Source organism: Anthonomus grandis, chromosome 4 (genome assembly GCF_022605725.1).
Source record: "Anthonomus grandis grandis chromosome 4, icAntGran1.3, whole genome shotgun sequence".
Lineage (NCBI taxonomy): Eukaryota > Metazoa > Arthropoda > Insecta > Coleoptera > Curculionidae > Anthonomus > Anthonomus grandis.
In genome coordinates, this window is record NC_065549.1 from 22,403,756 (window position 1) to 22,418,415 (window position 14,660).

The following is a 14,660-nucleotide window of genomic DNA, read 5'->3' on the forward strand; positions in this document are numbered from 1 at the left end:
GCAAAATTAGTGCAATTTCATTATTGCGCGTTTTTTTTTCTAGTTTTTTTAAGATTTTTTTCGTGGTATTAGCAATTCCCTAACTTGTTATCGCCGGCGTCATTTTCATAATTTTATTTTGAAATCTTTTTCATTTTTTTTTTGTTATTACCTGTTGGTTTGCGGTCGGAGATTTGATTTAGAAAATTTAATTTTGTGATTTGTTGCGTGAGATAATTTTTAATTCCTGTAATTATCTCCCATCTTTTGTTTTAACCCCTAGGTAAGCAGGTTACTAAACTTGCCTCTCCAAAAAACCAAAATCAAATAAAACTGTATGGACTCAGAATATTATATACATATGGACCCCACATATTCTACCTCTAACTTTTCCTTATTAACAAGAAAACTACATAAATTCGGTTAGGTGGTTTTAGTGTTATTAATTGGAGGTTAAAATCATAAAAGCAGAAAGTGGTAGGGTTAAAATATTCTATTTCTATTTATGCAAATAAGGAGGCTTATGCAGAGTTACAATTTTTAGAAAATAGTAAAATGGCGTTGGTCACATTCATTCCTATGAAAAAGTAAACTTTATGGCTCCCTTACAAAATTTTCTTCTCTATGGGCGAAGAACCTAATAAAATGTCTTGGAAGTTGTATCCTATAATATGTTTTTACTTATGGATAACAATATTATTTTAAAATATTTTTAAGAGAAGTATTTTGTCAGTTATATTAAATATTCTTAAGTCACTTATAAAAAGTGACCTACGAATGACGTCATTTTTTCTTATCTGTATTATTCCTATAATATGATGTACTTTTGTATGAGGCGGTGATTGTCATGTTATATTTTCGATATGTAACTCGTTATTTCTTATCATATGGTGACGCCCCACTATTGTCGTAGAAAAGTTTCTGGAAAAATTCGATTCTTCCTTAATATAATGATTATACAATTAAAAATTATGAGATTGTAAGCAATTCTTTTTGAAAACTTAACAAGGATTTTGATTGTTCATTTTCCTGTTGGATATGATACTATTAGAATAACCTTCTTGATAAAATCGCCTAATACTCCAAGATATGTCATCAGTGAAAGCATGTAACCCTCTAAGATTATGCTATTTCCTTATGTAAAATTATATTAACTAAATGTAAAATCTGCAAATTTTAGCATTTTTTTAATATAGTTATCCCTGCTTTACAAGGCGGTATGTGCTGTAACTATTATTTACTAGTAAGTCGACTATTTTTATCTACCTGTTCTTAATATATAAGCCCGGCTAGCTCAGTCGGTAGAGCATGAGACTCTTAATCTCAGGGTCGTGGGTTCGAGCCCCACGTTGGGCGATACTTTTTATATTTCAATATATTTTAGTTATAATTTAAGATAAGTTTTAAAATAGTTACTTACTGGAAACAAAAAGTACTAATTATAATGCTGGCCTGTATGTAGCGAGAAATAGATCATGTAAATATATCACACTTAAAGAGATTAAAAATATAGTTTTCAAAGAGCTTTTGTCAATTCAAATGGCTTTCACGTAATTAAGGTATTTTATTATTATAACTTAATTTAAGATATTATAGAGGATTATTTGTTGTTATTTTAAAATATTATATTTTATTATAAATCTGGAAAAAGGATTTTTCACTATAGTCCACCTACATTATACGTGACTAACACACGCGGGCGGCAAAAAAAAAATCTATTTCTGGAACAGGACAAAATGCTATATTTTTTTATACCTAGTCTATTTTATTTGTACAAATGTTGTGACGTAAAATAAGCAATGCTGCCAATAAATTGCTTGTCCGGTAAAATAGGTTTCCGTATTGATTTTAAATTTATGTCCAAGGTGATATTTTTGCTTCAGCAACAGAAGTAAAACGTGTAGATCAAAACTGAGGTAGAATATAGAATAAAAGTTCTCTTTTTAGTTTACTTTTCTGTATATCTGTATTTTAGCCATCAGTGCGGTACAAAAAAAAAACAGTATAATGAAAATTATATTATAATATTAAAAATTTTAGATCTTGACTCTTATATATTAAAGCTGAATATCGGCATCACGATGAAAAAATATTAGCCAGGAACTTGAAAAAAAAATATTCCTGAAAAACATTTTTCAGTATGTAAACTGTATTGCAGACACGTTATTGTATAGACTACAAAATTAAAATTAAAATTAAAATGCATTTAAAATAATACTTTATAAATTAAGTGAAATTACTTCACTAAAAGCATTGTTTCTTTGTATAGGGTGGCGAGAATATTTATGAGCGGTTGTTGTCAAGAAACAAGTGTCGTCCAACGTAAGGCTCGAACCCACGACCCTGAGATTAAGAATCGTAATCCAAATTTAACATAATAATAATAATAACGTTTTGATTCACCTTATAAAAAAGTATAAATATATAAGCAATACTAAACAGGACAATAAAATAAAATAATAAGGTAAATGTATCAGACTTTTTCAACTTTCCAGATGCAAGCTCTGTTCTTCCTACGTGGCAAAAAAAAGTAACTTAAAATATACCATAATAATAATTATATTAATAATAATACTGCATCAAGAGCTCGCAGAAAAACTAAACCTCTTATCAGCAGCCAAGGTACCATATTATAACTATAGGCCGAAACCAGTTCTTGAAAATAAGCAACATAAATTGTATTGGGATCGCATTGTACTTACAGAGCAACAAGTACAATAGGCCTGATCTAATACTAATCGATAAACCTTCTAGGAAGACAACCCTTATTGACGTAGCTATTCCTAATAATAACCACCTAAGAGCAAAATATAATTGATGAATTAAAGAAGATTGTTAAGTACAGAGATCTAGAACATCAGATTCGAAGACAATGGGAAATGAGAGAAGTGGGGACAATCCCAATTATTGTGTCAACAACAGGAGTAATACCAAAAATCCTGATCAAATATATGAAACTGCTTAATCTTAAGGAAAGGATGTATAATAGGGCGGAGCAATAAAAAAAAATTTAAAACATCTTATCCCCGGGTGTCGAATAGTTGCCTTTTAAGGTTATAATTTAATTTAAAATAAAATTTTCATTGTGCGATGACGTCTTCAGGTTCCTTTTTGAATGCAAAAATTTAGAAAACTTTGGAAAATCCAATTTTTTAAATATTTTTTATTTAATGATTTTTTGGGTTTTGGGCATCCCTGAGTGCAAAATAGGAACAAAATATTCGTCAAATACCTATAAAAAAGAATTAACGCTTCGCGAAAATATTTTTAGGTTCCTATTTTCATGTAATATTTTCATGAACAAACCAGCAAGGACTTGTCTGATCAATCCCGTCTTTGTTTACTTTGTCGTGGAAGGGGGAGGCGCGCGTAGGAGGCTTTTGTTTTAGTAATTTAATTTACCGAATTAGTTTACGCAACGGGACTGACTGCGACATACGTGTTTGTGATTAAATACAGTTTTGTATTAAGTTATTTCAGTGCTAACATTTTTAAAATGCCGAAAACGCGAGTGCAGTGCGAAATAGTTGGGACACCAAGTGAACTTAGTGGTAATGTCCTTCCAACATATTCTGATGTTTTAAAGTTGTTCTTGTGGTATCGTGAACGTTTTAAAGATAAGGGCAACAAAGATCCAAGCGTGTTAGACATTTGTAAAAAAGTTATTATTGACATTAAAGACATTTATCAAAAGGCTTCTCTTTATTTATATTGCTTCAGACCAAAGAATAATTCAGAAAATAAAAGACTATAATGAAAAGTATAAGGTAGTAAAAAAAATAAACTAGGAAATAAAATTAAAATATTTCAGGAAAATAGCTTAAAGCTATTCGACATTTCTCTATCCAAATGTGCCAGTTTTGGTTTGTGTCAGTGCAAAGTAAAGATTCCTGTTATAGAACGAGATTTTTACAAGACCAGAGGGGTGCAAGACAAATGGTGATTGGCAAAATTGATATTAAAACAACCAAGGCAGTTTTAAAGACTTTAGAAAGAAAAGAGCTTAAAAAAAAGATTTGAGAAGAAAATTGAAAAAAGTAAAAACTTGAATTTAGACTGTATTAGGATTCAAAATGAAAATGAAGAAACAGAGGACGACTACTGCAACCCGATCTATAACAAAGAATCTGCCGATTGTGCTAAGTCTCAAGAGTCACAAGCATCAACGTCTTCAAGAATGCATTACAAAAAAGGATTAGTTTTATCTAATGTGGCTGAGGTATGTGACAGGGGGTGGACTCTCAAATCGAAATGCGTCTCTCCTGGTAAATGCTGTACTTAAAGATTTTAATTTAGTAAGTGATGAGGACCCATCCCTAATAATCGATAGAAGTAAAATTAGAAGAGAAAGAAAAAGACGTAGGGATAATTTAGCTAAAATGGAGAGGGACCAGCTAAAAGAAATTTCCGGAATTTACTTCGACGGTAGAAAGGATAAGACTCTGGTGGTTGAGAAAATCGGATCTTCGTATCACAATAAGCAAATAACCGAGGAACATGTAGTTCTTGTTGCAGAGCCAGGTTCAATTTACTTAGGTCATATGACGCCTACTTCCGGGAGTGCCAGTAGTATCAAGACAAGTTTTTTTTAATTTTCTTCAAAATCATTTTGGTGAAAATTTTAACAACATTTCGGTTGTAGGATGTGATGGCACAGTTGTAAATACAGGGTTTAAGAATGGTGTTATAAAACAGTTAGAAGTATGCTTAGGAAAACCAGTTTATTGGTTTATATGTCTGTTGCACTGTAATGAGCTTCCCCTTCGTCACTTAGTTCTAGAAATAGATGGTAAGACCAATGATCCTAGAGGATTTACTGGTCCCATAGGAAAGCAGCTAGGTAATTGTGAAAAAAATCCGGTTGTGCCATTTCGGATTATTAAACTTGACTTCAAATTGCCTCCAATAAATTTTATCGATTTAAGTACAGACCAAAAGTACTTATATGAAATGGTTTTAGCAATAGGAGAAGGTAAGATTTCCTCTCAGTTGAGCGCTAAACAACCAGGAAGAAAGCATGGGATGCACGATAGTTGACAACAGCTAACAGAATATTAAGACTGTATGTTACAATAGAACAACCATCGACTGAAATAAATATATTAGCCGAGTTTGTTGTTAAGGTATATGCTACAACCTGGTTCATGATAAAGCACAAACCTGCAAGTATGGACACAAACATTTATTCCATTTAATTCAAGCTTCTCGATATTTACCGACAAAATTTAAAAACATTGTAAATAAAGTTATCCAAAGAAACGCATTTTTTGCCCATTCAGAAAACATTTTAATTGCAATGCTGGGAGATGACAGAAAGCACATTAGAGAGTTGGCCTTGCGCCGAATTTTAAAATGTCGTAGTTCTAAAACTAATCACCAGCTTCGTGATTTTAAAGTGCCAAAACTGAACTTTGATGCTACCGATTATACAGAGCTTATTGATTGGCAATCAGATGAAGTTACGGAGCCTCCATTGACAAAAGGCATGTCAGAAATAAATCTTAGAGAAATGGTTGCTAATGTACCCGATGCCATAGAAATTCTAAATTTCCCATGCCACACTCAGGCAGTCGAACGACATATTAAGATGGTGACTAAAGCGTCTACATCAGTATGTGGAAATACGGCTAGAGATGGCTTTATTCGAGCAAAAATTGCTTCTAGAAAAGCTATACCTCAGATGGAGACAAAAAAAGATTTTACTTAGTAGGTTTTTAGACTAATGGGAGGGGGAGGGAGAGGGTGGAATCCGGTTTGCAGCTACCTCCTCGTGGTGGATTCTGGGTTGTTTTTTTTTTATTAATAAAGTTATTATTTTTTATATAAAAAAAAAACAAGCAAAGAGCTGCAACAAAAATTGCATTTTTTTAGATTTTTCGCGATTTTAAAATAAAAAAATGAACCTGAAGGACCAAATATATTTTGACACAAATTCACCAATTTACTTAACTAACTAAAAGGCAATTATTCCGAACTCAGGCTAGATAAAAAAAGGATTTTTTTTACCTATAACCATTGCTCTGCCCTAATGTATAAGCTAATGCAGAATTCGGTACTATTATCCACGATAACGTCACCTAGTTAATAAAACATACCTGTATCATTTAATTTTAGTCTAAGTTTATTATTTCCTATTCAAGGTAAAAAACAGAGTCCGACAACATGGAAAGGACTCCATCAGAGCTTCATCCTTCTAATATCTGAGATGTCTGGGATAAGTGAATGATCCTTCCTTTCCCAGGGGGAAGTGCTATTGCCGTTTGGTATGAAATTTAATAATAATAATAATATTATTATTAATAATAATAATAATAATAATAATAATAATACTAATTATTATTATTATTAATAATTGAATTGGTATTATTATTATTAAATTTCATATCAATATAATTTTTTTTTTTAAATTCTAAAATAGGGTGCTATGAATGCATTGAAAGTTTTAATTTTTAGTCAAGTAATCACGGAAAAATGGTTTTCACATAGCACGTTATTGGAAGCAACTACTTTTAAAATATACTTTGTTTTTCCCAATAATTTCATGTAATTATTTTTTTAATAGTTAAAGTCACATAAGTGAACGCATTAATGAACTAAAGTCAATAAAAATGACACAGAGGGCTATGATTTATTCAATAATGACACGCCTCTCTATTTTTTTTTCAACTGACATAATACATCATATTACTATTTGACAATATACTAATAATTTTTTTAATGTAACATTTTTTTTCAATATCTTAATACGACATATTTTACCTAACCTAACGTATAACATTTAGCTAACATAATACCTACGATTTTGAAAACAAACAGGAAAAAAAATTTCATCAATACAATTTGTTGAATAATTTTAAACTAAATGCATATTAAAATGAAGAAAAATTTTTAGATTTTTTAGTTATTCTAATATAAGTAAATATAAACTATTATAAATAATATTAACTATTTATATGTATTGTTCGAATTTACTACCTTCTTATCTATTGCACTTTCTTATAGTGTGAATTACGTTTGCTAAAACCGCTTCTGAAATTTCTGGAATTATATTTTAAAAAGCTTTCAAAACTCTCTATTGTAATTTCTACATGTCAAGTATCGGAGTAGAATATAGACGGTCTTTTACGTACTCCTAGATAAAAAAAGGAGGGCCAAGAGATTAGACCAGGAGTAGAAATAACTGTTTCGTCAAACTGGTGTTGTAAGTATTCACTTATTATGACTTCTCTAAAATTATACAGGGACTGTAAAAAATACATTCTTCTAAAAACCGCTAGAGGAAGAAGTTCTAAATATTGTAAAAATTTCATTTCTTAGTTACTGCAAGATTGAAGAATGCGTCAAAGCGCAGCCTCCTAATGAAAAAATGTAAGCCTTCTATGCTATTTTGATTAATAAAATGCGTTTATTTATTTGATATACTTTTTTATTCTTATAGGCTTATTTTTTAGCTGATTCAAAAAATAATCATATTATTGAAAAGAATCAATCAAATTAAATTGTATTTTACTTTATTTTATATTATTTTATTGAAAGTCGTTTATATTTAATAAAAACGACTTTCAAAAGTAGTTGTTCCCAATAACGTGCAATTTAAAAAAATAAATTTAATGCCAAAAATCCTGGCTTGGACATTTTAAATAGGCGTGTAAAATATTCAAGTAATAAAATACAGTCAAGATGATTTTTCCGTAATTACTGAATTAAAAATTAAAACAAAAAATAGCAAATGCAGGATCATTGTTCTCAGAATATTATTTTCTATCGAAGTATGTAATAATATACCAATTGTCCCGTTTAAAATAAGAAAATTAGTGTAACATCCCGTTAAACAGAAAGTGACGGAAATCAACTAAAGAAGTCAATACCAAGTTTATTTGTTTAACTTGAAGAGTAAAAAAGTTATGAGTGTCCCCTTTTCCCTGTGTCACCCACTATTGGTGGTATATTAAAGCAGTTTACAAAATTAAAAAAAAATTGCTTAATTACTTTTTATAGAGGACTTTTTTGCTATAGTCATACAAAAATTAAATCTTAATTTTTTTCCCATTAAAAATGTAAGTTGAATGAATAACTTAAATAACATACATAAATTGCTTTAATAAAATATATACCTTTAATAAGAAAATCGCATCATAATATTTCAATTAAAAAATAAATTTATGGTGCCTATTATTAATACTTAATATTTCTCTCTTTGCTATACGCTAGTAACATGATTGATACATCTTAGAACATTGAACTATCCTAAAATTAAGATCTGAAATTCTTGTTTTAAGTATTTTCAATATAAAAAGTTTCGCCCAACGTGGGGCTCGAACCCACGACCCTGAGATTAAGAGTCTCATGCTCTACCGACTGAGCTAGCCGGGCTTGTAAATCAAAAATCGATAGATAAAAATATTTGACTTTTAACATAATGATATTAGTAATAAAATGGGGCATTCTCTTGCTTACAGGTAATTATTAGCAGTTTTTGGTATATGCGCTTATTTAAGTTAATTGTTGAAAAAAACTACTTGAAGCTTATTAAAGTTTTCGTGCGAGATTAATCCAAAATATCTCAAAATAAGTAAATAAGTTACCATATTTAGCTGTTAGTAATACTATTTTTATTCTATTTATTAATAACATCATGTTTATTCTTATAATGTTTTTTTCTGTAGTCTATTAATTTTATAAGTTTACAATTTTTTCAAAAACTTGATTTTTTAAGGAAATCTATTTATAACCAGATTAACTAACTTTGCAAGTTCGTTGTTTTTTGAAGAAAGCAACTAATATCACGTATAAACTTTTCACGTTTTTTGTCAATTTATGGAGAATTTCCTTAATTTTCTCTTATCAAGTGGGATAACGCAGAAATTTTTTGTATATTTCGATAGAAAATATTGTTTCCCACTTACCAGTTTTTGACATATAACGTCTGAAATAGACTAATGTGACTAACTTAATACTTAATTTGAATCAAACAACCATGGAAACATATTTTGACCCTATTTAGTATTTATGTGCTCTTTGCAAAATAATTAAAAACCATATTTAGGCTTTAGTAATTGCAATTTCATCAAATATATTATTAATTGTTTGTTGAGTGAAAAAAAAATTGTTTTAACAATTTGAAAATCAGTTTTTTTAATGCTCTCCTTATAATTATAATTATATGGTTTTTATGATAGCATATTCTCGTAACTGTTTGTAGTTGGGTGCCGCCATTGCACAAAGGAGGAGTCAGAGAAAGTTCAGTTCAAACAAAATAGTATTAAACATAAGCAAGAATAGTGTTTACTTTCTCTGAAAGAGATATTGGAATATTAAATGTTCTAAGTTTCTTGATGTTATTTACCCGAAGCCTTAGTATACATTGAGGCTCTAGCCTCTAAGTTAAAGAGAAATCTGTATCTGTATCATCGTTTTGAAAACCTCATATCTTAGTACTAAGACAGTATTAATATTTCAACATTAAAAAGATAAGATATATTAAGAAAGATACTTTATTTTAAGTAGTCTAGTTATAAACAAAAGCAAGAATAAACGCTTTTTTCAAATAAATTGGAATACTAAGTTATCCAATTTCTTAAACTAGATTATTTCGTATAATTGACCCATAATACATTATTTTATTTTGCGACTTTTTCAAATCTTTTTGATTTGCAGAGAAAAACAGTAGTCAGTGGTAAGTCATTTTGCGCCTCTATATATTCTGGGGCCTCTGTAAATTTACTCTATATGTAGAACAATGTTCACATAATTATATTTTGTTCATACGAAGTTATCAAAATGGCCCCCACTACTGGTCTATGAAATATTTTAATATACTGCTTATAAAAATTAGAGAATTACTAAATAATAAATTAACATGGAAGAAAAAAATTAACAAATTTTAATATTATAGTAACACAACACAATAATATTAAAATTTCTTAATTTTTTTCTTCTATGTTAATATATAATTTGGCAATTCTCTAATTTTTATTTAAACAACATAATAATAGAAGTAAAATATGGTAATTTTAAGTATTTTTATCATAATCGATAGTGTTTATTCTACTTTTTTAAATTTTATTTGTATTTTACTATGCTGCTTTATAATTATTATTCTCCTTTTGTCTGTCCCTCTATCTTCCTTTTTATTCCTATCTGTAGAGTAAAAATTTAATTTACAAATGAAATAAATACGACATATCTACATTTATATTTGATTATTAACCTATTATTTTAGTATTAGTTATTCCTAAGCATATTTGCTTTATATTTAATTAAAATTCTCAAATCAATATCTAAATTTGTAACTTACTTAAGTCTAATTATAAAAAGTATCGCCCAACGTGGGGCTCCAACCCACGACCCTGGGATTAAGAGTCTCATGCTCTACCGACTGAGCTAGTCGGACCTTTATATTGCAATCATATGAAAATAGTCGACTCTCAAGAGCAAATAAGAGTGATAGTACTCAATCTAAAAAATAGCGTATATTTTTAAACTACAACTCTTAAAGGAACTGTAATGTGCGACAATTAAAATAGAACTGAGCACTATCACTAGAATATTTTATCCAGCCCTTGATTGTACCGAGAGTCCTACTAAAAAGCGAAATATTCAACTATTACCCGTATGATATCTATAGAAATAAATTATCCTTAAATAGGCCATAAGAAATTGCTAATAATATTTTACAAATTCCTACAATGGCTGATATAGAAGGCTCAACTTTTCTGCCAGTTTAAAATAATATAGATAGGATTTGATAGCCGCAGCCCACGCTTAGTGAAACACCATGAACACTTTTTTTTTAATATTTGAAAATTTTGCGAATATTGATGTTATGATAGGCAGCACATTCTAAATTGTATGTTTAAGGTATTTTGTCCTAAATAAAATTAAAGGTAATTAGCATTTATTGATTAAGGCGTGCGCTTAAATAAACAAATATTACAACAAAGTAGTTTTTGATTTAGACATGGTAAAAAAATACCATATTGATATTAAAAATTAAAAGAAATAATATTATAAAATAGCACATACAAAATAATTATTATGCAACGCTTAAACGCGGAGAATTATGTTTCCTACTTTTTATGATATTTTTTAATTTAAATAAATACGACATATCTACATTTATATTTGATTATTAACCTATTATTTCAGTATTAGTTATTCCTAAGTATATTTGCTTTATATTTAATTGAAATTCTCAAATCAATATCTCAATTTGTAACTTAATTAAGTCTAATTATAAAAAGTATCGCCCAACGTGGGGCTCCAACCCACGACCCTAAGATTAAGAGTCTCATGCTCTACCGACTGAGCTAGCCAGGTAAATGAGTAGGTATACTAATAGAAAAATGTATTTCTAGAGAAGACTCTTTAACACCATAACGAATCTTAAATAATAATATTAAAGTTATCTTAAATATTATTAAACACAAATCTATTATCAAAAATTAAATTCCAATAAAAAATATTAATATGCATAGCAAAGTAGTATATTATTAGGAATCTCTGCCAAGATAGCGTATAATATCTTAAAATATTTATTGGCCGGCAATAAATGCGCCAAAGACCAATTCTAGGTTAAACTCGTTAAATATAGATGTTGGATTATAAATGAGCAAAATATGCGTTAGTAAAATGTCGCTCATGATTAGGATACAGGGTGTTAAAATTTAATTTTCGAATCTGTTATTTATATATTGGCATAAAAGCTGGGAATCGGGGGTTATTGAGATGAGAAATATGATTTTATTCTATTTTTTGACCCTATGTGTAGAGGGCACTAGTTACACTATATTCACACGCTGTTTCATGCTATACCTCTCTTACGAGTACCGTTTTAAAATTTTTTATTTAAGTAACTAACAGAACGATGATTTTTAAGAAAAAAAGGTATACTACATATATTTCGGTTTAACAAAGCATTTTCGAAATATTTGCATTTAAACTAAATTAAGCTATTATTAATAATGGAAAACATCACTTTAACAAATTGACAAAATTGCCACCATCCACTTCCAGGTATTTTCTTAACCCTTTTGCCAAATATTACCTTACTTGAAATAATGTTCCTTGTTTAGTCCTGATAATGTTAATAATGTTCTTCATTTTACAAAAACGAGTATTGAGTTGAATTGTTGAAACAGTGGGCTGCCAAGGCAGTTGTGCAATGTGCATATAGGTCTCCTGATGGACCCGTCATGCCCCACCGGGGGTTATAAGACCCAACGGTCTTAGAGAAACTGATAAGGCTCTCTGGTCTGAAGGACTTTAAGTCACTCGGTACACTGAAAGTGTTACCCAAGTATTTGAACCTGGCGCGCATGAGTGCTGGGCACTCCCTGACTACATGGTCAACGGTTTCATCCTCCTCACAGCACCATCGGCATTCCGGGTTGTCCACAATACCGATAGTATGGAGATGGCTTCTTACGTGCCAGTGACCGGTTAAAAGACCTGTATGCGACGAGTATTGTTTGTTAATAATATCGATACAAAGTTTTTTATGCGTGAGAGAATCAAAACAAAATGAAACAGTAGAACTCGATTTTTTCGAATTTTAGCTAAATTCAGTTCGCCACTTTCATGCTTTGTACGGCAGATTTAACACCTTAAGAAAAAATCCAAATAATTCAGATCCGGGCTACGCAAAGGTCATGAAAATTCACTGCCACGCCCAAACCATCTGTGAGGCAACCATTTGTATAAAAAATTTTGAACTGTACCTGAATAATGCGGTGGAGCTCTACCGAACATATATACCACATATTTTGTCGTAAATTGATGGAAACATCATTAAAAAACATTTTGTACAATCACGAATTATACCATACCAGACATTAATAAAAAATTCCTGTTGGAAATGGCGTCTCTGATTAAGTGTGGGTTTTCCAGTTCCCTCATATGATCACTTCACGAGTTCATCTGGTAAAGTTTGGTTCATTTTTAAAAAGGATTTTGTTATTGCTTGTGAGATTGGGATTGTGATTTTAAAGCAGAAATAGACAAAACTGAAACTTGGCTGGTAAATCACATTTTACATAGGCATATTTGGATAAGCAACGATATTTTCATAAGTTTAACCTATAATTGCTTTTTCGTACATTCATTACCGATCACTCTGTATACCTGGATTAATTAGACTGTATTGCTGTAAGATGAGACTTGCAGATTTTAGAATATTATATTCTATTATGGTAGAGCCGTTCTTCTTTGTTCCAGTCTTAATCATTAATTTTTTCATTCAGTGTTAATCATTTACTAAAAATAAGTTTCGCGTTGCTTGCTTGATAAATAATTTTTTCAACATTGAGTTTTTTGTAGGAAACACGCTTGGGGTTGTGCTTTCTATTTTTTTTAAGAGTTTTAACTGAATGATCCACTAAAGTTACACTGGTAACACTTATCGGTGACTAGGATTCTTCCTGTTTTTAAAATAGCCTAATTTATTTTATAATCTCTTAAGTAGCTACGGGTTAAGATGTGCGTTGCATATCTTTTACAAACAATCAAACTATAGATAAGTATCCTACATATGAAAATGAATTAAACTATAAGAACATATGTTTTTATAGTTTAATTCTCATTTGTTTTTAAGATATAGCGTATTTATAAACAACCAAATTTCCTACATTAGTGATTTTAATTATAGCGCTGCTTTAACAAATGTCGTATGATAAAAAAACACTATTAACCTCTAAACACATTCTAGTTTGTCTGCGCAGGGTTCTTGTTGCTTTTATAAGTGATTCATGCCTTTCTTTGAGAAATACTGCCGCATTTCTAATGCGTCGAATACCTCCCGAGTGTCGACTTTTACTTTGTACACTTAATTTTTAAACCAGCCCCACAAATTATAGTTCCAGTTTTTTTTTGTGACCATAATACTTTAACTCAATGTATTCAAATTTGAAATATTTTACTATAATTTAATAAAGCTTCTGTCATTTATCAAAGTCTTAAATTAGTGGTTAGAAAAGTTGAAAGCAAACAGGGTTTTGGCTTATAAGAAAGGGTAATCTCCATAGATAAATCAACCATAATTATATAGGTTTTAATAATTATAAAATTTTGATTAGTTTACAAAATAACCAATTTATTGCAAATGTATTTAAATGGCAAATATATGTATAAATATAATTATCAGAAGAGAATATAGACATTAATGGATAGATATATATTTTGTTTTGCAGGAGTAACTATTTATTAGGAATCAAGTTCATATTACAAGCATAATCTTGACTAGGTTGATATCGTTGGTACCTTGATCTTGCATTATGAGGTTGTACAGGTGTCTGATATCTTTCGGTTGCCTTGGCCAATGTCGATCTGAAAATTATAATGAGACTTTATTATGTGTGATGTCTTCAATAGTCAGTTGAGCAGAATTCGCTGCTCTTTCTTTTCACATAATTTTATTGTAGGAAAAGTGTAGTGAATCTTCATTTCAATAAAATAGTAAACAAAGTAACTGTTAAACCTAAATATTGATTTTTTTCTCAAGACCTCTTTAAGTTTTATTGTGGCTGGTACATACTTACAGTATTATTTATTTCATGCAGGAATTGTCTATATTTTCAGTAAGATTCCAAGGTTGACAGATGACTTAAACATGGTAAAATCTGGAGAGGATCCATTTCGACAGATTTGGGTTAGTGGGTCATTTTTCAGCTGAGAGTTGAACACTT

At 29.9% G+C, this 14,660-nt stretch overlaps 4 non-coding genes across 4 annotated transcripts; 1 reads left to right on the top strand and 3 right to left on the bottom strand.

Annotated features, from left to right (window-relative positions):
• The first annotated feature begins 1,262 nt into the window (after positions 1-1,262).
• On the top strand, positions 1,263-1,335 carry Trnak-cuu (transfer RNA lysine (anticodon CUU)). Its single transcript has one exon. It is a non-coding gene; the product is annotated as a tRNA-Lys (tRNA).
• A 6,944-nt stretch (positions 1,336-8,279) lies between these two features.
• Positions 8,280-8,352, bottom strand: Trnak-cuu (transfer RNA lysine (anticodon CUU)). Its single transcript has one exon. It is a non-coding gene; the product is annotated as a tRNA-Lys (tRNA).
• A 1,947-nt stretch (positions 8,353-10,299) lies between these two features.
• Trnak-cuu (transfer RNA lysine (anticodon CUU)) lies at positions 10,300-10,372 on the bottom strand. Its single transcript has one exon. It is a non-coding gene; the product is annotated as a tRNA-Lys (tRNA).
• An 853-nt stretch (positions 10,373-11,225) lies between these two features.
• Positions 11,226-11,298, bottom strand: Trnak-cuu (transfer RNA lysine (anticodon CUU)). Its single transcript has one exon. It is a non-coding gene; the product is annotated as a tRNA-Lys (tRNA).
• Positions 11,299-14,660: the final 3,362 nt, after the last annotated feature.